Source organism: Dasypus novemcinctus, chromosome 12 (assembly GCF_030445035.2).
Source record: "Dasypus novemcinctus isolate mDasNov1 chromosome 12, mDasNov1.1.hap2, whole genome shotgun sequence".
Taxonomy (NCBI): domain Eukaryota; kingdom Metazoa; phylum Chordata; class Mammalia; order Cingulata; family Dasypodidae; genus Dasypus; species Dasypus novemcinctus.
Genome location: NC_080684.1, coordinates 89,766,752 through 89,793,052, shown reverse-complemented (window position 1 = coordinate 89,793,052; position 26,301 = coordinate 89,766,752). Strand labels below are relative to the sequence as shown.

Sequence of the window (26,301 nt, the reverse complement as noted above, 5' to 3'; positions counted from 1 at the left end):
ATCCACCAAATAACTAAAAACTTTTAAAGAGTTCCAGCCATGCAGCTAAAACTTTAAGCCCAGAACCTTTGGTACAATATCCACGGATCCAGCCTAATTCATTATACATTCCCTCCTCCTTGGTCTCACACCCTTAGAATCCATTCCCACACAGACTCCCTAGGTTTCTGATTAATGCATATTACAAAATCCTGCAATCACTTGGCAGTCTAAGCTCTTTCCTTCAGGTCAGGCTTTGCCCTTGTCCCCATGGAGCACAATGAGATGTGACTCTATTTGTGAGTCTAGAGACATAAAAGGGCAGTTGGAGTACATCTTAAGGAGACTAAGGGTCCCTCAGCACCCCAGGTGAGGGGACACAAATCTACACCCTCCACTCCCCGCAACCTGCCTAACCCTTTCTCAAAGGCCCTGCTGAAGGCTTCAGAAAACAGACGTTTCTAGCTGACAAAGATGAAGAGGGAAAGCCAGCTCTTCATCATCAGTTTAACCTCAATTCTAATTTCGGCCAGTCTCGTACTCTCGAGAGAGGAAATAGGAACTAGAAGAGGCTACAGCAGCTATCTCTAATCTAACCAGGGAATAAAAGTCTACAAAATACTCTGTCACGTGGAATTGAACCAAAAACACTTACCATAGACAGCTCTTCCATTTAACATCGTCTTAATGCCTTAATATTTTGACTGCATACAAGACAAGAAAGTCATGGCCCACTTTGATTTTTGGCATTCCCAGCTAAATAAACAATAAAAAGAGGGAAGGAGAGTAGTAAAAAGGGAGGCAGACTGGCTTTCTTTTATTTGGTGGTAAAAGCAATCGTATATTCTGAGTAATTTTAGGGGCCTAGACAGGCTGAGATTTAAATATAGTTTAATTTTACCTTCTGGCTAAAGTTACAAGCTCATGCTGTCTACTATCAGTCACGTACACTCAATGTCAATGAAAGGAGAGTCTATTAGAAAGAACTTGAAGACCCAAGGGAAGGGCCTAGAACTAAGAACTGGGGTCCAAGACCCATCTTAGAAGGAAGGCTTACTCCCATAGTCCAAAGAATGATGGAGGAAAGTAGTCCTGAAGGACTTACATGAACTCTAGTGAGCGGCTGCTCCATTTTCTAATTACATGTGAGCCATTCCTCCAAAAAGAAAGCTTGTAGATAAACTTGTTTCTTCCAGAGGGAGAGTGACTGAAGCCTAACTGCTTTCTCTGATATTAAGACAATGTTTTATTTCTGCTCATATACATCATTTGAAAATTTGTGGTAAAAGATGTCATATTTGAATAAAATGTAACAGAGAAAGATTTTAAAATCATAACCTCACAGACTATCTTATAAAGAAAACCTCTTAAGCTACAAAAGCATTTCCCAATACCTGTGGAGCATGTATTATATGAACTACTTTTAGACCAGTTTTTTAAAAAACATTGGAAACTTAATCAAGATTAGGTCTCTTTTTGGAAAGTGTTTTGCATCTTATCAGAGAACAGGTGTTTTGAGGAGAATGAATGCGTCATTCTCAAAGTCACCCATCCCGAATGTCATCACAGCCTCCTAGATGAAGCTCTCACACTCACATGACTCAGGTCATGGCATCAAAAAAGCATTTGCAGGGACAAGTGTCACCAAGGGGGATCACTGGTCACTAATATCCCCCCCCACTTTCAACATCTTTTGGGAATGATGGTAGTTGGTAGTTTAAACATGATTGATAGCTGAAGATGATTTATCCTTGCAGAGTAAGATACTATTTAGTGATGTTTCTCATACCAAAGTTAGCCCAATGCTTGGCCCTCCTGCAGAAATAGGGGGGAAAAAAGAATGCAATTGACCAAGAGTAACTAATACAACCATGCTGACAGGTGGGAACCATCCAGTTCAAAACTTCTTACTTTTGTTTCAGTGTTTCCATTAAATACTTCTGGCCTACTTCCTGTGAACTTGCTAAAATCAGCACAGTGTTCCTCCTATCCTTCTCAGATTGAAAATCTATACTGATCTTGACTCTCTAGGTAATTATGCACTCTCTGCTTCCTACTAGCTTCGTAGACTTTGCCAAAATGAACCAGAGACTGAACTTCTCTTTAATCAGGCAGAGCTTTTGAACTAAGGTTCCAGAAGATGGGCTGCCTCAAAACCTGTGTCTCTGGTTGCTCTTTAGGGCAGGCTGGCAGTGGCAGTTTGAAATTATTTTATGAATTCCTAAAAGAGAAAGATTTTTTGTGGGCTGGTCCACTCCTGTGGATGTGAGACATTTTTTCAATTGGGCAACCATGACTTAGGTGGATCTCTGCCTTCTTGCTGGGTCTTAAAAAGGAAAACTGAGACAGAAAAAGAGAGCTCTATCACTTTCACTCCTGCCTTGTAAGAGAAAGGAAAGGCTCCAAGAGTTGAGGCCCTGGGGAGAGGTGAGCCATATGCCTGACAGCTTTTTTTTTTTTTACATTATTTTTTTTTTATTTATTTATTTTATTGACTTTGTAATAATATTACATTAAAAATATATATGTGAGGTCCCATTCAACCCCACCCCCCCACCCCACCTCTCCCCCCCCACCCCCCAGCAACACTCGTCTAGAATCGGGAAGAAAGTGAAGCAGCCAAACCTGAGAGCGAAGGCCTGGTAAGAGACAAGCCCTATGCCTGGTTTGCCTACAGAAAGGCAGAGACCTCGGCAGAAACCAGTGGCCGTCTTGCTTTGCCAGGCGCCCTGACAAGAGGAACAGTCACTGACTTTGGTGAGAAAGCACCTCTCACGATGCATCAATCTGGATTTTTCATGGTCTTGGAACTATAAGTTTTTACCCCCAAAAAAATATCCTTTATAAAAGCAACACATTTCTGGTACTTTTCATCGATTCTCCTTTGCCAAACTAAAACACTGGCTCTCCTCTGTTTGGCCTTTTTTTTTTTCATGTATATTTTGCATGCCTATTTAAAACCGAATATCTATATGAAACATGTAAACCTCACAATGAATGTACACTACTATTATTTTCATTATATCAATAACTATTTCTTTAATAAAGAGAAACTTTATTCAGATGTATATCAAATATAAAACCACTACTTTTTTCTTCCTGTTACACATGGTAGTTGAAAGAACTGCATCACTATATTTGCTTAGTTTCTGAGTTTTATAAAGGAGCTATCCCAAGTGACCTAAAGAAAGGTTTCAAAGGTAAAATAATGGAACTATGGTATATATATATAATGTACACTTTCAAGAACAAATACAGATAACAAACATTAAATAGCAGTCAGCCAACCCAATTACCCAATTAGCTAACACCCTGTCTTCTCTACAGTCTTAAAATTCAAGAAGTTCTCACTGCCCTCAGTTTTCCAGAACTAACATAGTTATGTGGCAAAGAGATGATTAATTTTTTACTTATTCAACAAGAAAAATTATTCTAAATATAGAGCTATCCTTATTAGTAATGATCTAAGAAGCAGAAAAACTGCCTGTAGTTTTTTTTTTCCATATTTGCAGTGCCACAAAAGAGGCCAAATTATTTTGAGTTGTAAACAGAACAAATTTAATATGGAAACCTGTGGAAACTATGCACATTTCTCTAATTATCCATTTTAATTTAGTGTTCATCTTTTGTGTTTAATCTTTTAAAATTGAGTACTTCCATTTACATTAAAATTCACCAGATGAAAATGTAGTTATTTAGTTTTCTTATAATACGTTTTTATGATAGCTCCTGCTTTTTTAAGTGGTTCTAGTCAATTCCACCAAACTCTAAATCACATGTAGCTTTTGACTGAATTTATCATGTTTTGTCATTGCCTGTTTGGGCCTATGCTTAATCTCATTCAGTTCTTTGCAAAGTCCAAACTTCTTTGGACTGTTATCCTTAAATCCCTCTCCTTGGATAAGCACCCCGGTCAATACTGGTCCCTTCCTTCCAGGATGTATTACTGAACAACATGGGTAACATTTGCTTCAGAGGAATGCTTTCAATGTCTCTTAGAATGAGGGCAATGTATGAGGAGCTAAATTCCCATTTCCCTGTCCCTTACTCTACTCCTTCTAATTGTTCTCTTCCCAAGGAGCATGCAGTATTATTTCAGCATTAGTAGTATAAGTATCATTTGCTGAAAGTAAAGCAAGAATGTTCTCTCAAAGAACTTGCTTTTCCCTGAGTACTACTGTTCATTAAAAAAAAAAAAAAAACCCTCAAGAATATGCAGCTTGTTTTCTAATATGCCAGTATTTCCAAAGTGGAGATGGAGCCAGGAAGTTTCTAATCTCCCTATAGAGCTCTTTCAAACTGGGACAATTACAGCTTCACTCAAAAACTCCTCCTCTTTAGAGACTCATCCTTGCTACAAGTCCTTGATGCACGAAGAATGTTGGCCCCTGACCCATTTTTTCCTCCTAACTCATTATCTTGGCAAATGTTTTAAATCTATGAAAACAACCCACCCATTTGCAGACTTCCTCTATTCTAACCACTTTTATTGCCGCTCAGTAATTTATTCTCATGGTTGCTCCATGAAGCTTAACTCCTGGAACTATTTCACCTCTGACATTTTAGAGTAGAAAATCCCATGGGGGTGGGGGTATCTTCCTTTTGATCCTTCCACTATTCCAAAGAAGCCTGTCTGCTTATGGCATCATGGCCTCCAGACCATCCAACCCTCCCCATTGTCTCCTTCCACACCCCTTGGGCTTCCCTTCCCCTCTCCCTAGCATGCTCCACGCAGTCAAGCATTTCAGCTGCACCTCTTGGTCACCACCTTTTCCCTCTCCATCCCTGGGTGAACCTACCCATCTGCTTTCTCTCTTCCTACTCGTATTCCATTAGCTCCTACCTAAGGAAATTCTAACCATGGGCAACCCATGGGAATGGGTAATTTCTAACTTCAGCAAAGATCTCAACGTGCTGTGTATTCTTCAACTGGACTCATGATAGAGGCTCTGCCAAATCTCTTCAACTACTCTTAAACTACCTAAAAATCACAGCAGTATTTACTGGAGCAACAAGGCCCTATGCCAAGTATCATCCTGAGATACTGAACATTCTGTATCAATTACCCTCATAACTCTTAAGCAGTTTCTGAACCTCTCTGTGCCTGCTCTGCCCCTCATCTACAGAATAAGACAGCATTATTTCCTCCATCAGATTGTCCAGGCATTAAATGGGATAATGTACATAAAGTACTGAAGCTCAGTTCATGGCACAGAGTCCTGATTAAACATTAGCTACTAATGTAAGAATGATGATGAAAACTATGAAGGTGATTACCCTGTACAAGTATTGTTCTCATCCCTATTTTATAAATGAGTGTACTAATGGCACAATAGCAAAGGGATACTAAAGGATGGAAGGAAGTTTAAACACAGAGCCTTCTGTTTCCAAAGCTCATGCTTTTAAAATACTATCTCACTTCCATCCCCTTCACCTTCAAAAGACAACCTTACCCCTTACGTCGCAGAGGAGAAAAGAGTACCTCAGATACCTTCAGGTTTGTCATTGCCAGGAGTGGAAAGAGCTCAGCTGTCCCAAGTCCATTAGACTGGGAAATGTATAGGGAATGCCAAGGAAACTGAAGAGCAGAGACTCATAATTTCATTTTTATTAAAAAGACACAGCTTGGGGGAAGTGGCTGTGGTTCCCATCTACCATATGGCCCCCTGGGTTCGTGTCCCGGGGCCTTCTTGTGAAGGCAGGCTCGGTCGCACCCACAGAGAGCACAACAAGATGACGCAACAAAGGGAGACAAGCAGACACAGAAGAACGCAGAGTGATTGGACACAGAGAGCAGACAGCAAGCAAGCCACAAGGGGGGGACATAAATAAATAGATAGATAGAGAAATAAATCTTAAAAAAAAAAAAAGACAACTTCAATGTCTTTTCCTTCCAAGGTATTTTTCTCTATAGTCCCTCCTTTAACACTAACAATAACTCTATGAGGAAAGGAATCTTAATGAAATGGCACTTTACAAGTTTAAGTGAAAGAAGTATTTAGATTACCTTGTTTAAATTGAGTAGCTATGATCTTGTAATATCAATAACAAACATTAACTTTGAGTCAACTTACTTAATACTCTGTTTCTTATTTGAAACATATTTGTAATATTCTTATACTCCTTGAAATTTAAGAGATTTTTGAAAACATGAAACAACAGGTATTTGGAATAGATTACACGTTATAAATAATGAATATTTTATTATCCTCAATTCTGAAATAATTCTTAAAGCAATATTCTTAAACAAACTGCTATATATTAGATCCCTAATAGTTACAAAAGTATGTATTTTCCAATAAAATAAAAAAATTATAACCTACACAGAGAACACCATTTGGCTCTGCCTACCCAGTTAAAACTCTCCCCTTCTTTGGATAACACCTTCCCAAATTTCCTTTGGGGAACCCCCACTCTTCCTCTCCTCAGTTACATGGTTACGTGGAGCCAAGGATACTGACTCCAGAGGTGGGCATGGGACCCAGGCCTGGCCAATGAGAGCCCCACGTTCCCCTGGGCCAGGCGACTGACTCAGAATGGGCACATGACCCCACCGGGCCAGTGAGTGCCTAGTCTGGTTTTTGAGTTTGCTCAAACTGCTGGAAAAGAGAAGGTCTTTTTCCACAGGAATGATTAAGCTGATAAGATAAACACCACTTGGAGAAAGGTGCCTAAGAAGGAAACCAAAACAGAGGAAAGCAGAGATGAGGGGAGTTTCTTCACATCACTTGATCACCTGGATCCAGCTGGGCCTAAAGCCAACCTCACTACACCTCCCTACCTACTCATCCCTAGCTTTTCCTTATATGTGCCAATAAATCTCTTTTGTTTAAGCTAGTTTAGGCCTGGTTGAGCTGGGCTTCTGCAGTTCCCAGCCACAACTATCCAACACAAACTATCAGTACCAAAAAGCTAAGATAATTTTGCCAAAATAAAATAAAAACATGGTTGGTTTTTGCAACTTTGTGACAGCAGGCAAATGCCACTGCACTGAATTCACTGCACTGGGATAGGATTTTGAAGAACTGAAGGGAGAACAAAAAGAAGGCTGACTCTCTGTCATGCTTGTGGACTTATCTTATATGATTATATTTCTTTATATCTTCATCCATCTTTCCTCCTTTTCTCAAGTTTCCAAAGTTAATCCTTCTACCTTTGATATCTTATTCTAAAAAACATTTCATTCATAAATTCTACCCAAACTGTACAATCAATATCTCTCAGTATAATCATAGAGTTGTACTTTCATCTCCACAATCAATTTTAGAACATTTTCATTGCTCTAAAAAGAAAAACCCCTTACCCCTTAGATACACCTATTATTGACGCTTAGCATTGGTGTGGTACATTTGTTACAAATGATGAAAGAATATTACAATATTACCATTAACCATAGCCCATATTTGCATTAGGTATATTTTTTCTGTACCTATGATTTTTAATCCTTCTAGCCTGTTTTAGGATCTACCTCCAAAAATTTCTCTCACTCTCACCATAGATAACCCCCTCTACATAGATAACCCTCAGTTTTTTCTTATTCTACTGGCTTCTACCCTTCAGCCTATAGGCACATCCACACCTGTTCCATGCAAAAAATAATAATAAAAAAGAAGAAAAAACAGATTTCAATATACAAAATCATCGATACACATAATTAGGTAGAAATAACAACAACAACAAAATCCTGGAAGAAAATAATATAAGACATTAATGATGATTGTCTCTGGTAGCAGGACAGTAGATGATATTTTTTTCTCTTTTTTAAAAAAATACTTTTTTGTCCTTTCCAAATTTTCTCAGCAGCACTTTTTTCCCCAGCATTACTTTATCATTAGAAATACAAATGTTTTAAATATACTTCCTCTTTAAGCTACCAACATTTTCCACCCCTTATTGCCACCCATTGTAAAATGGAAGTCCATGCATGAATCGCACTCCCACTTCCCTACTTCTCCTTCACTTCCACTTTAACTCAATTTTTCCTCAAACCATAGGCCCCAAGTGACTCATGTGGGCATCACACCAAACCCAATGTCTTCTCTTCCCCCTTCACCTTCTTTGACCTCCTTGGATTATCGGCTATCCCTTCCCTTGGCTCAAAATTGATGCCTTCAAGTTATTCTCTGATTTCCCTTTGTTTCCTTTCCCCCTCTCACTCATCCACAAACCTTGTCTTGAAAGCATGGCCCTTTCTCCTCCCCTATGCCTGCGATCAGACCCTCCTTGCAAGTCTCCCATCCTCCCTCCTCTTAGCCTCCACTGCCCACCCCACCCCAATTCCATCTGTCCCACTGCTTTGGGAGTTTCTACCCTAAAACTCAAGCATCATCACTGAATTCCCTTGCTTTAAAAATTTCTACTGGCTCTTCAATGCCTACAAAATCAAGTTTACAATTATTGGCCTGGCATCAAAGATCATTCATAATCCAGCCCCAGCCTATCAGCCTCCTCTTTCACCTCTGCCAAGCCTGTAGTCCAGGCTCCAGTTGAAACAAGCTGCTGGCTTTTCCCTGAAATGCCATTGCTCTCCTGTACCTGTGCCTTCTTTTGTGCTCTTTGCCCTGCATGGCCATTCTTCTCCTTTTCCATATGAAATCTTGCTCATCCTTCAAGACCCAGAGCATTAAATTCAGACTACTTTAATAATTAGCACTTACACACTGTATTTAGGTCACAAGTAAAGAGTGACCTATTAAAGGGCAGGAATAGCATGTATTTGTTATTACACCCTGGCTTCCTGCCTACAGACAGAAAAGAGGAAAGAGAGTCAGAACTGAAGATCTCCCTAGAGATATGATTTTTAATATATATTCAGGGGGTAATTATAAATCTCTGACTTCTAAAAATAAAAATTAATTCCCCCCAAAGACTCTTATTTGGTTTGTATAATAGGTGTGTTGCAATATCTGAAGTTCTCTACTCTCAGCTTTCATTAAATTACTTTGGCTACATCTCTTGGCTTGGGATCAGTCTGTTTAGCGAAAAAACAAAAATATAAAATCTTTATAATAAAAAGCTTAAATCGTCTTAATTTCCTAGCTCCATATTCATTCATGGCATTACCTAATGCTATGGTCAAAGTTTATAAATCTACAGCTTCTGCTTAAAAAATAATAGAATGTGCCTGAATGTGCCTTTTATATAAGAAAAAGTAATGCTAAATATTTTTTTTTAATTTTCCAATTAAATTGATTACATTTACCTTTTAAAGGGTCATTTATTTAATAAAATTACAACTCTTAATTTACAGGACATACAAGGAGGTATATAGTCATAGAGAATTTAAGTCTGGAAAATTCAGGAATTTAAAAAGTAGTTAAATGGCATCTCATATCCTGGAACAGTTAATTCTGTTGACAAAATGTCCACAAAGACATCACTAAATTTCATTAGAAATTTTCATGTCTCCAAAAGAAAGATGAAGTCATGAAATTACTCTCCCTTGAAGGGAAATAATGGAATTCATTCAACAAATATATTGAACACCAACTACATTCAATGCATAATAGGGGACATTAAGATGGGCAAGACATTTTATACCCCAATTCCCAAGGGGAAAATGACAAGAACATAAATAACCATAACATAAGCCCAAGATGATGTATCATAAGAGAGGTCTAAAATTCTGCAAAAGTTCAGAAGAGTAAGATCCTATATCCAATTAAGAGACCCAAGGAAATATTTCTTGTGAAGAATAAGACATAAGAGCTAATGAATATACAGAATTTTCACAAACAGAATTGGGAGAAAGACTATTCCAGGCAGGAAAATAGCAAAAAAAAAAATAGGAGCAGAGACAGAAAACAGGTCAGTTTGGGCGCCTGAGAGTAGTCTCATTAAGCAGGATTCTAGCTTCCCACTTGGTCAGTGTCTTTCCTCACTCAGATTTCAGCATTTTCTCCCACCTCATCTAGAATCAGACAGCTTAAGGCAAAAACATACATGGACTTCACATTTCCAGGGATGGTGGACTCAATTCCATTGGCAATGGAGGGTAATCGAAAGGTTCTTCGGAGCAAAACCATATGGGCAAGGCAGTGCTTAAGGAAAATTAATGTGGCAACAATATATAGAATTGGAAAGGAAAGATACAAGGAGAGAGGCTGAAATAGTACGATTAAAGTAAAGATTCAGAACTTATTATTGCTAAGTTCTTCTGGTAACCAACTCAAACATTGCAATCTGGAGTCTGAATCAAATCTATACAGTGTCCATTGTACCTAAAGTCCCATGTGAAATGCCTAATTCCCAGAAAGATCTAAAACCCTACTATACTTCTCTGAATTCCTCTTTGTAATAAAATTTCTGGCTCTATTTTTGATGTTTAACTGCTGACAGCTTTCAAGTCCTACCATTCCTCCTTTCTCTTTTGACCCATACCTGTGCAAGCTGATAAGAAAGCTCAGGCACTCTCTCCCTCGGTGCTGGCAGCGAACATCAAACAACACAAACCCCAGCCCCTGCCATGCGTAAGGACACGCACTCCACTCTCCTATCACAGTAAAAACCAAAGCCACTCACTCCTTTCTTTCCTCGAACAGACCAGCTGGGGAGCCTGCCTGGCTCTTCCCAGAAAGCCTCAATATGTAGTAATAAATCTTTTCACATCCTCTTAGTGCAGGGGTTCTTAACCTCTTTTGTTCCATGGACCCCTTTGCCAGTCAGGTGAAAACCACGGATCACTTACTAAGTCCACACAATACTGTGTATTACTTAATAAATATATCACACCTACACCAACACGTCCCCGCAAGAATAATGTTTTCGGGATTTCAATTCAAGCTCACAGACCCCTTGTTAAGGACCCCTGTCTTAGTGCATGTTTGGTGCCTTCAGTCTTCACCTCCGAACCAATTCTGGGTGGGGTAAGGGTTGATCCCACCTCCAGGGGCGACCGCAGGACACATGGTGAACTACTGTGATGTCCTTAAGACCCGAGACTGGAGGAATGAAGTTGCAGAAAACGGGCAACAAACTGCCAAATACTGAAAGGGTGTTTGAGCCCAGAAACCTCTCCTAGGGGAATGCTCCTTTACTTAAATGGCCTACGGCCCAAAGGTCAGCTCAGTGTTGACTCTGTTGAATGGTCATAAACCTCACTCAAATATCTGGTTATCAACTTTAGAATGGTTCGGTATGCGTTTAGTAAATGCCTGGTTCCAACTCCTCCTCCCTGGCTAACTTGAAGACACTGCATAGGAATAGGGGCTATGGGCTTAATCATCCCACAGGTACTTGCTTTTTATAGAAGCAATCTACATATAAGTTGGGACGGAAACACAGTTAAGCATTTCCCTTTTCTCAGAGTTTTGAGCTAAAGTGTCAGGACAACTGAAAAGTTAAAATGAAAAGTTACAAATAATAACATTCTCCACATAGTACTTTAGTTATAAACCAAATGATGATCTTGATATATGCATAGTACAGAGAGTATTTTCGTGTCTTTTCAACCATACCTACAGACATCGAAAGGTCATAATAATGAAAAACAGTATATTCCTAAGAAGGAGAGCTCGGAAAGTGAGAGTACTAAATACTTACACATCTTTAGCTGCACCTGCAGGGCCTAGAAAAAAAGATACATTTGTATTAGTGTAATAATATTGCTATAAAAAATTTGTACTAATACCCAACTAAAATAATATTCTAAAGAGACATGTTGAAAAGATGGCTTTTTTTTTCAATATCATTCCAAAAAAGGAAAGAGGACCCAAAAAATGATGAATTTCACATCTTAAGTAAATTCTGCACATTCCTATAAATTACACAGAATTGGTTCTGAAAGGAATTTTATAGATCACCTAATCCAATCCACTTGTTTTAAAGATAAGAAAATTAGCAGATTTGGGGAAATATTTTGTTTTCCAAACGACACAGCCCAAGCTGGTGCTCTTTGGTGTTGTCACACCATGAACCAATCACAAATGAAAGCAATCAGGATTTCCTAAACAAATTAGTAAATCTCAAGGAGACCTACCTCCAGAAGGAGTTACATGCATGCTAACTCGGCTACTTGCTCCTGAACCTTCTCTTTTCTGCTTCGCACATACAAAACAACTCATCTCTTTCAGACCCCATTCCTATCACTAAGCTCAGATTCTCTGCTCACAACGAGGGCCCATTTCCACATTTCTTCCTCCCAGTATCCTTAGCTGGATGACAGAAATCTTGGTCCCAAATCTCATTAGCTTAAAGATGACAGTAAGAAAGTTCTTTAACTCCTGAAAACCTCAACTCCCCCTTGTGTAAAAAAGAGGATAAAGAGTACCATCCCCAAAGTTTATTGTGAAGATTAAATAATGTGTGCAAGCACTTAGCACAAAGTCTGGTATTAAAATAATAAATGTAAGTTATTATTATGAGCAGTTAACTTAGTATCTCAATTTTCACCTCTATCAAATGGAAATTAAAATTATTTCTGTGCAAGGCACAGAATGTGAAAATATAAGATGCACTGCAAAGTTAAGAAAAAGAGTCTGCAGGAAAAGTTACAAGAGTGCAAGAACTACAGCTCAATGATGTTAATTTAGGATCTGTAATACTACAAAATAAAAACAGATCTTAAGATTAATCAAGACTGTGTCTCCAATAACTCTTTTAAACTTTTGACAAACCTGAAATACTGTCTGTAGCAATTTGATATAGTTTATGAATCCCAAAAATTGATACTGGATTATGTTTGTACACTGGTCTGTACCTGGGCATGATTAAATTATGATTAGGGCTTTGATTGGGCCATGCCAGTAGGGCCTTGAGTCCTCACCACCCTTGGTGGGTAGGGACTCACAGATAAAACTACATGACAGGCAGCGGATTGGCCCAGTGGTTAGGGCGTCCGTCTACCCCATGGGAGGTCCGCAGTTCAAACCCCGGGCCTCCTTGACCAGTGTGGAGCTGGCCCATGCACAGCGCTGATGCATGCAAGGAGTGCCCTGCCACGCAGGGGTGTCCCCTGCATAGGGGAGCCCCATGCACAAGGAGTGTGCCCTGTAAGGAGAGCCGTCCAGCGCAAAAGAAAGTGCAGCCTGCCCAGGAATGGTGCCACACACACAGGGAGCTGACACAACCAGATGACACAACAACAACAAAAAGAAACACAGATTTCCGTGCTGCTGAAAACAACAGAAGCGGACAAAGAAGACGTAGCAAATAGACACAGAGAACAGACAACCGGGGTGGGGGGGGGAGGGGAGAGAAATAAATAAATAAATCTTGAAAAAAAAAAAAAGCAACACATGACAGAGCAGAGGAGTCAGTCAGAGTTTTGATGCTGGAGCCTGGGAGATGAACACACAAGAGAAGAACACAGAGGAATAGAGATGGCTCCTTAGACACAGCAGAAGCCCCAGGGAGACAGCCATTCACCTGATAGTCTACAACTGGCCTTGGGGAGAAAGTACAGCAGCTGAGCCTGGAGAGAAGTGGAGCCCCAGGAAGAGAGGAACCCAAGAGGCCTGAACTCCTGGCAGACATCGCAGCGCAGCCATCTTGCCCCAACACATGGCAATAGACTTTGGTGAGGGAAGTAACTTATGCCTTATGACCTGGTAACTGTAAGCTTCTATCCCAAATAAATACCATTTATAAAAGCCAACAGATTTCTGGTATTTTGGATCTGCACCGCTTTGGCTAACACACTGTCTGAAATAAACTAGTTCCATTCTTCAAGGAAGAGTAATATTTGTGTGCCACAACTCTTATTACAATGGCATAGATTAAAAGTGCTTTGGAATCTGAGATCATAAAGCCAAAACATTCCTAAAATTGGAAAAAAAAAATCTTACATAAGACTGCCAACAGTAGAATAGTTACAGCGCTCTGATACGGAAAAAAAAAATAAGCTTTCTGCCACCAGAAAGCCGTGAAAATGAACATTTTATTGCAGAATCAAAATAAGCAGGACAAGCTGGAAGAAAGTCTAGAAAGGATCTAATATCCTGATTTTCTTATTTCTAGTTTTATTTTCAAGAAAAAGGATAAGGGATGTTAATGGGTTTTATTGTGGTCAGGGGAGGGGAGAGCCAGAGGCGTCAGAAACTTTGATTTTGTAAATGCTTCCACAGGGAAGAAAAGGGAGATCAGGATATCGAGCACAAGTCCTCGGCTTTCTGAGATGAGGGCTACCAGGGAACAATCCACAGGAGCAGAATGGACAGAAACCATTGCTGCTACATTCCAGGGATGGAGCAGGGGGCACTGCGAGAACAACATGAGTTGGAAGGCAGAAGACCCCACTGGAAGTCTCCACTCTGGTATCTCTCTAATGGATCCAATTCACTTCGCTTCCATTTCTAACATGTGAGGATATTCCGGGCCTACAAAGGCAGCAGAGAAGACCAAGCACGATAATGTGCGTGAGTCAGTTTATAAATGGCAATAACTACCAATCGGTACTTCACCATGGCTGCACCACGCCATGGGGCAAGGTCAGGGCCTCCTCCCTGCTGGGCTCACCATTCAAGATCCCAGCAGGCCCAAGGGAGATGCTCAGTGTTACCTCCCAAAAAGAAGGCAACAGATGGTTTCCTCTGTTGTGAGACGCCTCTCGTGGTAAAGGGCACCATCTATTTAATGACTACAATGGAGAAGGGTGGGGCAAAGAAGTCAGAAATGCTACCCTATGTACATACACAGGATTGTAAATGCACTCTATTCTTCAGGAAAGAAAATGTGCTTCTTAGAAGCAAGGTATGTACCCCAATTTAGATATGTTCTTAGTCTTGATCCACATTCCTGTGGGTATGAACCTACTGTAAACAGGACCTCTCAAGCTGTTTTATCACTTAAGGTTTGGGTTTTAATCTGGATTACTGAAGATCTTAAAGAGAAAGCCATGGGGGGGGTGGGGCAGAAGCAGAGAGTCAGCGGGACCCAGGAAGAGAAAGGAGAGGACGGAGCCCGAGATGGCCAGACAGCACCGGCACACCCCAGGCCTCGGGGAGCAGCACGACCTTGCCAACATCTTGATTCTGCTCTTTCAGCCTTCCAATAAATTCCTTTTGCTTAAACCCAAACCACCTTGTGGTACCTATGATAGCATCTCAGGCGAAGTGAGACACAAGGTAACGTGGTAACTGATGACAAACTTATGGCAGGGTAGGGAGGATATGCATCTCCAGCACACAACTTCCTAGAGTAAAAAAAAAAAAAAATTGTAATTGTTGGAAACCCTCAGCAAAATGACCAGAGTACCTAGATATAAAAATGTGAAAGAGAAGTCTATTTGTTCTACAAAAGTATATAATCATAAAACTATCAGAAATAGAAGAAAATTAATATATTTATTATTACCCTCACTGCAACGTTTTAAGCACACTTTATTTATATTGATTATAATTAACTAGGTGGAGATTGCAAATTAAGATAATTTATGCAAAAAAAACTTTGATCAGAACTTTTCAAATAATGGCAAAATCCCATTTAAATTTTGTTTGTGATTCATATGACTTATCCTTTATCAAACAAATATTTATGGTGGTGCATCTACTTCTTTCTAGGCCCCAGTGATACAACAGTCATCCCTGCGAATACCATTTCATTTCCTGCCACTCTGGCTCATTTCTGTTTAAACATCACCTGAATGCATTAATAAAATGGGTGTCAGGAGAAATAGAGAGGGAGGTAAGGTAACAGTGTTTCTTGTGGAATAAAATCACCATAAACATATTTAGGCCACTAGAATTTTTGTGGGTCCAAAAATCTGCAAACTATTTTCTAAAAAACTGGATGAATGAGAATCGTAATTTTAAATAAGTTCCTAAAAAACAGGGTGGGGATAGAAAATACATGTAGTTCCAGCAACATTTCCTTCTGAAAGCAACAAGTTCTTTACTTAAATATGGCTAGTTGCTCACAGTATCACTTTATTTCACCCTGATGGGGTGTATCTTTTATTTTACACATTTTTGAAAGATTTCAATATTTTATGTTTAAGTCCCAAAATCAGAAATTACTTAAAATGCATAGCAAACTCCAATTTATTTCAATATTCTTCATATTCTATACACAAAATTTGGTGTCCTACTAGGCTCTGAACAGCCTTCAAGTGCTTTATGAATGACATGAAGATTGAGTTGTACTGGATTTATTTCAACCAACAATTATTTATACTCCAGGGGTATAGTTTTAAATATATTTTCTATTCTAATGTGGTCCCATTCCAAAACAACTGCAGAAGACTCTTCTTACCTCTTTTCTCATGCCCCCACCCCAGCCAAAATTATCATTCAAAAAAAAAAAAATAGAAAATATTGGGGGAGAAATTAAATTTAATATATCATACACTCCACAAATACAGACATAATTTTATTCTGAGTGATAAAGCAAGCCAGATGCAAGACACTGCATCAGTTCAATAATTTTAAGTGTATGCATTTTAACATCTTAGTTCTTCTAGACAGATGTTCCTTTTGATCTAATCAGTCTGTATTTATAAGTTAGCAAGAATGAGTCAGGCAGCCTGCTATACCTTCAATATGAGAGTTTCCTCACATGATCTGAATTCTAATATTTAGAAAATACACTTTTAAAAGAGAGATCACATATATTTTTTTTATTTATTTCTCTCCCTCCCCTGGCCCCCCTTGTCTGCTCTCTATGTCCATTCACTATGTGTTCTGTTGTGACCACTTCTATCCTTATCAGGGGCACCAGGAATCTGTGTTTCTTTTTGTTGCGTCATCTTTTTGTGTCAGCTCTCCGTGTATGCGGCACCATTCTTGGGCAGGCTGCACTTTCTTTCGCGCTGGGCAGCTCTCCTTCCGGGGCGCACTCCTTGTGCATGGGGCTCCCCTACACGGGGGACACCCCTACGTGGCACGGCCCTCCTTGCGTGCTTCAGCACTGCGTGCGGGCCAGCTCCACACGGGTCAAGGAGGCCCCGGGTTTGAAATGCGGACCTCCCATGTGGTAGGCCACGTCCGCTTCCCCATATGTTTTTACCTTAGACAAAACAGGCTATTAATGCCTTTTTTCAGTCACCATCCTATATACACTTTATGGGATTTAAGTAATATACTGAAAATAGTCTCAGGTAAATAAATCACTAAATTTGATATTGTCATATTTCTTCAAATCGAGTAGTGATAATTTACACATATACACACCTATATAAAATGATGCATAAGAAGAATATCTAAAAAATATTAAATATTTCCAAGCCACCCTTCTTTCAGCATAAATGATACAAACAGAAGTGATTATGGCTTTTATGGGAAATAATAAAGACAGACAGGAGTGTTTTACTCTTTAATAAAAGAAAAAGGCCCTCTGAGAAATGTGTAAATGTAACTACAGAAAAATATCAAAGTGCTCTTTAAATTTGACAGCTTGCTATGGTTCCTCTGACCGATAATAGTTCTAAAACTGTATCACCATCTCAGTTTGGCCAAAAGAAGCAGAACAACAACTCTTTAGTTCATCCAGAGCAGTGTTTGTTTTTCAAGTAGCCAACAAAAGATACAGATTCATAAGTCATTTCTTCAAATAACAGAGCAAAAAATGCAGGTCAACGTGTCCTCAAAAAATGTAAAATTATGTTAATGAATACAGAAGCTTTTAAGAAAATCTCTTTGCTTACAGATTGTCCTTGTTGAGTAGATACAGTATACGAAATTTAATAAGTAAAGGTAGCCTTACAAGAAGAACAGATACATGGTAACACGCTGACATTTAGCTGCTCTAATATGATTTAAGCCTTGTCTAGATTGAGCTAAAAGTGGCTTATGGTGGAACTGAATAATTCACCGAGGCCACCTTTACGACCATTCACGTGGTGGCACTGTCAATTCTGGGGTGCTGCAACAAGCGAATGATGAACTGAGCTTCCTTGTTCTGTCACCAGGGTCCTTGTCTCCACATCCTTCACTCACCATCACTTCAAACACAACCCATTCAAGAGTAAACTGATCACCTAAGCCCCCTCTTATCGAGAGGTGGAGCGGACAACACCAACCCAGGGTCCACAGGATGGAGGAATAAAATATGGATTAGAGTGAACTTACTGGTATTCTACTACAGAATATTGTGACTAGTAATGGAAGAAACTGTAGCACTGATCTGGAGAAAGTGGCCATGGTAGTTGCTGAGGGCAAGGAGAGGGAAGAAGAGATGTGATGAGGGGGCATTTTCAGGACTTGGAATTGTCCTAAATGATATGGCAGGGACAGATGCTGGACATTATATATTCTGCCATAACCCACTGAATGTGCTGGGGGAGAGTGTAAACTACAATGTAAACTATAATCCATGCGGTGCAGCAGTGTTCCAAAATGTATTCACCACATGCAATGAATATGCCACAATGATGAAAGAAGTTGTTGATGTGGGAGGAGTGGGGGGTGGGATGTGGGATATGTGGGAACCTCTTATATTTTTTAATGTAACATTTTTTGTGATTTATGTATCTTAAAAAAATACAATGTAATAAAAAATATATTTAAAAAAAAAAAAGTAAACTGATCACCTACCTGCCCTACCTTACCTTCAGGGTCCTAGTGATCCAGGCTTTACATTCTCAGTTAATTTTTAACCCTTCCATAGCAGTTTGATATTGCTTATGAATTCCAAAAATAGATATTGGATTATGTGTGCAAAGTAGTCTGACTGAGGTTTCACTTTTACTTGATTAAATTATGACTAGGGCTTTGACTGGGCCACGTCAGTAGGTCACTGAGTCCCTGCCCCGTGGTGGGTGGGGACTCACAGACACAAAGACATGACTAAGGACAGAGTTGGGAGTTTGATCCTGGAGCCCAGGAAGTGAAAACACAGGAGAAGCAGATTCCTGAGGAAAGAGAAAAGGTCCTGTTAGACTCAGCAGAGGTCCTGGGAAGAGAGACAAACCATTCGCCTGACCGTTTACAGCTCATCTTGTGGAGAGAGGAGAGCATCTGAGCCCGGAGAGAAACAAGCCCCAGGAGAGAGAGATTTATCCCAGCCTACAGCTGATATTGGAAGAAGCTGGGACCATGGAGCCTTAAGAGGAAGAGGACGGAAGAATGTCAGCAGCCATCTTGCTCCAACACGTGGCAACAGACTTTGGTGAGGAAAGTAACTTACACTGGTAACTGTAAACTTCTACCCCAAAAATACCCTTTATAAAAGCCAACAGGTTTCTGGTATTTTGCACCAGTGCCTCTTCTGCTGACTAACACACCCTCCCTCCTGCTCAGCCCTCACTTCCTCAGGTCCGGCTGTCTCCCACATGCCTCTGACATCGACGCCTCCACAACTCGGTCTCCTGTGGTTGGTCCAGCCCTCATCACCATGCTGACTCCAGACCTCAGCTTTAAATGATGCCACCTCTACATGCACACGCCTTCGGGAGCTCCCTCTTTCCTTCTCTCACTTACAGGTTCCCTCTGGATTCTGAAGTTCTGTATAATAATAATAGAGCATCAAGCACTTACGATATCCAAGGCACTGCTCTAAGCACTTTGCAAACATTGACTCATTTTGTCCTGACTAGGTCCTATTACTACAGCCCCATTTCACAGCTGAGGAAACGAGGTACAAACTGATTAAACAAGTTGCCCATGATCATTGAGCAGATAAACAGCAGAAGTGGGATTCAAACTTGGGCCTTCTGGCTTCGCGTCCTCTCCCAGTTCTGGGGCTCGGAGGCCTCTCACCCCACGCCCCTGTCCCAGCTGCTCTTCCTTCCTTCCCACACTCACGACCACCATGAGCTGCTGCTGCCAGGAGGAGGGACTCCTTACAGCCCTGAAAATGCACTGCGCTCCTTCCGGTCTCGTGACTTCACACGGTACTGAAAATGCCCTTTCATTTTTTGTTCATCCAGACCTTACCTATTCTTCAAAGCCAAAGTCAAGTCCCATTTCTCCCAAGCAGGCTTCCCTGACTAACCTGAAGTGTGCTTTGCTTTGAATTTCATTCTCTCCATTGCTACATCAGCCACCTTGTGCCCACACAGTTCAGGACTTCATTATGTAACTTTGTTTTTCCAAATGTAACTCATTCAATGTTCAGCATTCCTTCAACAAATGATTTTTGAAAAGCAAAAAAATTTCATTAATAGTTTGGATGTTGCTTTAAAGGCTGAAGATACAGCTAAGAACAAGGTGGATGAGGCTCTCCTGAGACTTACAATTTGTGGGAGCAGGTGCTACTGAGACAACAAACGAGCAAATTAAAATATTAGCTCTGAAGAGAATTAAAACCATGATGGTGATCTTTAAAGTCACTCAAGGTCTATGATCTGTGAGTCTATGCGTCTTCTGTTTACTGACTCCTGAGTCAGACAAGGGAAAATCAGTCATTGACGTACAAAGTAGAGCTATGAGCTGTAGATCTTAGGCCCTAAGCAGCACCCTGACTGGGGTAGAGGGAATGTAGAGCTGGTAAGGGAGGCGGGTGGGATGTTGTCATTCATGTGAATCATGTTTCTCTTACCATCCAGCCCAAACAACCAGTTAAAAACAAAAATGGCCTTTTAGCAGGAACGAACACAAATAAGGTGAATGAGTATGGTTTCAGCATTTGGGATTACAGACTTGCTCTTCTGATGAACAGCAAACTATCTAGTCTTTTGGGGGGAGGAAAGTAGGTGAAAGGGAAGTCTGTGGACAGTGAAGTGTGCAGAAAGGGTGAGATGCAATTTCAAGAGTTTCTGAGTCCTATTACTAGTTTATTGTTACGAGTTTATTGTTCTATTATGGGTCCTATTGTGAGTTTATTGTTATGAGTTTATTGTTCTATTATGAGTTTACTGTTCATGTTCATTGAAAGCAAATAATAAAATTTATGAAATGTAAAAAAAAAAAAGTGACTTCTGGAGTGACTAGAAGGCTGGATGCTGGGGAAAGCCGCTGTGAGGAAGTGACATTTTTTGCTGAAATCTGAATGACAAAACAAGGAGCCAACCAAGAAAAGAGCCGTACAAAGTGTCCCAAAGTCAAAAGAACAGAGTAAGTTTGGCATGTCTGAAGTACAGAAAAAAAGGTGGGGTGGGACTGCGGTCTACGTGAGCAGGGTGAAATAGCAACCAAATTTTGTATCATTTCCTCCACAGGGCTGGGCAAATGTTAAGCCCAGTCCCAGCATTTCAATACTACCAAACTATCTGCACATGTAAATTAAGGCTGGACCTATATAAGAAAATGCAATTACCTAGTTAATTGAGGGTGAGTAGACAACTAATGTAAATAATTGGACCCAAAAGGATTATATTCACCCTGCATAGACTGAGAAAATAGAATAATTATTAAACTCTTTTTCAGACTATTACATAAATAGCAGAAGCACCATTATAGAAACGTCTTCACAATATACTCCCCACCAAATTATGGTCAGATAGTTGCCAATTACAAATCTCTAGCAGACAAACTACAGCCAACCCTGTCCATCAAATATAATGGGCAGAACACTTCTGATATAACTCTACTGCTGCAAATAATTTCTACAGCCTTAGCCTGCAATTAAATAGGCTATTGTAGATAGGTGGAAATATTCTAACTTTTAAGGAATTTTCTGGCTTACATTACTAGGACTCACCCAACAATCTATATGATTATAACTGTATAAAAGGGAATGACTAACCTGCTATACATCATTAGCTCAAAATGCGGGATTGCTCATTTCACTGCCTAGTTATGGACTAGGGTCAAAGAAAAACAAGTAGAAAGAGAACCTAATTGCTGAGAGAGAGAGAGAGAGAGAGAACACAGAAAAGCTCCCTGCATTACAGTAACTTAATAGTAAATGTAACACTTTAAATCAGGGTTCTTAACAAGGGGTCCATGAACTTGAATTGAAATTTTTTTAAAAACCACATTGTTCTTGTAGGGACGTGTCGGCGTGGGTGTGATATATTTATCAAATAATACACAGTATAGTGTGGACTTAGTAAGGGGTCCTTGGTTTTCACCTGACTGGCAAAGGGGTCAGTGGAACAAGAAAGGTTAAGAACCCCTGCTTTAAATGGACTCTGTCTAGATGTTTTCTACAGTTTAGGGTCTAGACTCTAAACTGGGAAAATGTACTGAATGTTCACAAAATGGAGCCCTTCTACTATATTTCTAGGTTGCAAAAAATCAAATTCCTACGTTGAGAGTGTGAGCATATTGAGACATTAAAATGGAAAGCTCTTGTGTAATTGAAATGGTTCTCATGATCCCATCTAGACAGAACCTCAACTCCTCCAGGAAGCCTTCTTTGATTAAACATCTCCTAAGCACTTGGATGTTCACTGTGGATTCTATGACAGACTGCATTGTAACTGTTCCCACATGTTTAAGCTCTCAGCAGCAAGAAAGTTTGATTTCATTCTATAATCATCCCTTGCTGGCCCTGCCCCCACCTAAGCACATATGAACTGTGTTTCAGTTTACAGTCAGAAATCTCCTGTAGGGGCAAATCTACCCTGAATTATTGAAGGGCTGATCCCCTTATCTCAATAGTCCTTGGCTATTTAATCTTATTACTATATATCAGTTTCTCCACATATTGGGCATAGGGAGTCAAATGTACTAAACCGCATTTCTGCATATTACTTTATCATATTAACCAAGTTCACCAGGCAAAAGCCAAGAAAGGCTCAGGGAAAAGGGAAACAATTATCTAGTATTATACCTTAGAGAGTAAAACAAGGCTCATAATGAGATTTCAGAATTGAGTGCCTTATAATAACCTGCTAATGCCTCCTTTAAAAATAGATTGCCAGGAAGCAGACTTGGCCCAATGGATAGGGCGTCCACCTACCACATGGGAGGTCTGTGGTTCAAACCCCGGGCCTCCTTGACCCGTGTGGAGCTGGCCCATGCACAGTGCTGATGCATGCAAGGTGTGCCCTGGCACGCAGGGGTGTTCCCCTCGTAGGGAAGCCCCATGCGCAAGGAGTGTGCCCTGTAAGGAGAGCTGCGCAGCATGAAAGAAAGTGCAGCCTGCCCAGAAGTGGCAGCCACACACACAGAGAGCTGACACAACAAGATGACGCAACAAAAAGAAACACAGATTCCAGATGCCCCTGATAGGGATAGAAGCCGTCACAGAGGAACACACAGCGAATGGACACAGAGAGCAGACCACTGGGGGGCAGGGGTTGGGAAGGGGAGAGAAATAAATTAAAAAATAAATCCTTAAGAAAAAAAAAGTAGATTGCCATGTTCTTGTAGAAAAACATTCAGGGAAAGCCACGTCACCTTCAACATGGTAATACACTCTTCCTATATGATAATTACAAGTGTATAGCATTCTTCCACACATTATCTAAAGTTCAGAACCACACAGCCTGATGAAATAGGGTGCATCCAGTTGTCCTCATTGGATAAATGAAGTAAGTAAAGCTCAAAAAAGCAAAATGAACTGCCCAGAGTAACACGACTGGCTCAAGTGCCAGAGTAAAGCTTATTCCAAACTTGCCCAGCTCTAAATTCAGCTTCCTTCTTACTACAGCTCTCTGTATTTTTTTTTTACTGAATTGTTTGACACTTAGGACATTTTCAGATCTCTAAGTGGTGTGCCCAGAGGGCAGAAACAATGCCTGCTTAACGCATTTCACACTGCCTTGGGTTCAACACCAGGAGCTTGCAGCTTAGTCTGTCCTGCAACTGATGCTGATGACAAAGCTCAAAATGAAAAGAAATGTAAGTATCTTCACTTTGTGGTTTTTCTAAACCTTATATCTCTCATCTTGACACATTTCCTTTCTGAAACTAAATTCTGCCACCAACTAACCGAAAATTTCAAAATCACAGTGAACAAATCCCAAAGCCAGCCAGCTGGATGCACTAGCAGGGAAATGTTTGGGAAGTGACTTCTCAAAGACAAGGGCAGTTCTATCAATGAGGTGATGCAATAACTCTCTGCTCATACCATTTTCTCCTTAATGTCTTACAGTTTGCACTTGCTATCTTGCGCTTCTCTGAACGTAAAAAAGTAATTCTTAGCAAAGGGCAAGCTAGAGGAGAGAACAGCATGTCCTGCATGTGCTGCCCATTATAAACAGAGTAAGGCCACTCATCAAAGGGACATGTGCTTAGAGTTTTTTCAATACCACTATTACCTCCCTTCATGTAATAAGGGATGTCCTGGGGTTGGGACAGCCAAATATTTGTAAAGAGAATCATATTTTCCCATCTTCTTACATCACCATTTCAGAGCAACCGTAACATCATTCTGATTTTCATTTAAATGATATTCCTCTCTCAGCCCCAAACCCAACAAGCAGTTCGTTAATAAATTACAACATAAATGCACTACTGAATCCACTTTGAAGGAGATGGGTTACAAATCCTTCCTACAAAATTCTGTACTGTGGATAATTGTTCCTGACCATTTTTATAGCAGGGGACACAAGCAGAGGTCTCACAGGGCCACTGCCCGTGGAAGATCGAGGGATGTGTTCACAGTGTGGTGAGTGGCCTGGAAACTGCCCCAGGGTCCAGGCAGAGTTCTCTGGCATCTCTCAGGTTGGAATCCTGTCCTTGCCCTCATGTGTACCACCTGTCCCGCCCGTACAGGAATCTAAATGATCTGTTTCCCCAGGAGCTCTCTGTATATGACATGGATAGAATTTAATTCAAGATGTGAAAAGGTTCACAATCTTGTGAATGTAATTTAACAGCACTGAATTTTTAAAAAGATAATGAATAAATGTTACCTGTAAGAGCTAAACTTCAATAAACCATTACCTGGGCTTAATCACATCTTTAGGACTAGAATCCCACATATTTTATTTAGTCCCTTCTCTCATGAGGGAATATCCCTGATGTCCCGTCACTAACAGCCAAAGGAGGAGGAACAAAGTTAGCCAATTAACTGAGCACCCAATCCCATTATGTGAATATCGGTAATAATGATGACAATAATAATAAGGCCTGAGTTTTCAATTATATCTTCTGCTGAAGTCTGGGTTAAAGAAAGTGATAGGCTCAAGGTCACAAAGCCATTGACAGGACGTCCTGCCTGCCTAGGAAATACTGCAGCATCAGACTGTTGTTTGCATTTGCCAGTGGGGACATGATGTGGCATCTGATTGATCTCAGCCGGAGGAGATAAGAGCTCTTTATCCAAACGGACACTAAAATAGGTCAGAAGATATTACTCAAATCATATCCAGACTCTTCTTAAATCGGAAGACACTAGCTGGGTTAAAAGGAAGGGTTGAGTTTCAGAGTAAGTCACTTGGTGCAAAGCCTAGCTGGCACAGGGCAGCTAGAAGACCTCACCAGCCAATCAACAGAATGAAGTGTTGTCAAAGGAAGTTTCGATACGTTTTTAAAATACATCACTGCTAAGAGAAAATCTCTGTCACAACTATCTCAAGCATCCTTAATACTGCAGCTTTCAGAGAAATCCTAAGGGCAGCCGAGCCAGTGTCAGGCAGCAAGACAGATGCCGATGTATGTTGGAGCCCCGTCTGCAGTTCTCCTCCATCCCACCCGCAACCCACCACCACCAGCAGCACCGAAAAAGTCCGGAATTGCACTCCTGCACCTTTCCAGCAGCAGCATATCGGTTTCCCGGGGCTGGGCGGCCGGCGTGCGAGGCGAACGGGCGGCCCGGGGCCACGACGAGGACTCCTCTCCCGCAGGAGGGTCCGGGGCCCTCCCGGCGCAGGGGAGCCCCGCCGATAGCGTGCCCCCTGCGCTCGCTCCGCAGGGTCGCCCAGCAGGCTCGCCGCGCCCGGGCGTGACCGCCCCCGCGTGGGGGAAATGCCAGACCTCGGGGTCTTTCCAAAAACGGCCAGTGTGCTCCAATCGCGAAAATGGGGTCGGGAGGAGGGGGTGGCACGCCCCCCCACCCCGAGAGCCCGCCACCCTTGCTACCCGCCGGCCTCTCCGCGCAGGACCCTCCTCCCGCGGTGCTGCCGTCCCCGCGCCCCCGACGCCTCACCTCGGCCCGCGCCCGCGCTGGTGGCGGTGGAGTTCCCGCAGCCCATCGCGCCGCCCGCCGGGGAAGCCGAGCTCGGGAGCTCGCGGCGGCAGGTCCCGGGGGCGGAGACGCAGACGGAGACGGAGGGCGGGCGCGACCCGAGCCGGAGGCCGGCGGGGGGCGCGCGGGAGCCGCCCCTCCCCGCGTCCTCCTGCCGCCGCGGGGCCCCGCCCGGGCGCAGGCCGCCGCGCACCCCTCGACCCCGCGCGCTCTGGGTCCCCGCTGGACCCACCCGTCACCTCGGCAACCGCCGCGCGGACCATCCCGCAACCTCGTGCGGGCTCCTCGGCCAGGCATTGGACGCTGTTGAGAGGGGGCGGGAATTTAAAGTGGGTTTGGGGGCGAGGGCGAGGCTGAGAGGCCGAGGGTGCCCACCTCCCACCGTCCACATCCTCTTTGCCTTGTCTTCCCCCGCTTCCCTCCTGCCCC

General features: G+C 41.6%; 1 long non-coding RNA gene across 1 annotated transcript in view; it reads right to left on the bottom strand.

The window, feature by feature from the left end:
- LOC131280647 (uncharacterized) overlaps positions 1-25,886 on the bottom strand; it is a 41,178-nt gene extending 15,292 nt beyond the window's left edge. The window contains exons 1-2 of the long non-coding RNA XR_011650296.1: positions 25,834-25,886; positions 11,521-11,545 (exon numbers count right to left, since the gene is read on the bottom strand). This is a non-coding gene — a long non-coding RNA (uncharacterized lncRNA). The remainder of the gene's footprint in view (positions 1-11,520; positions 11,546-25,833) is intronic.
- Between the last annotated feature and the right edge of the window lie 415 nt (positions 25,887-26,301).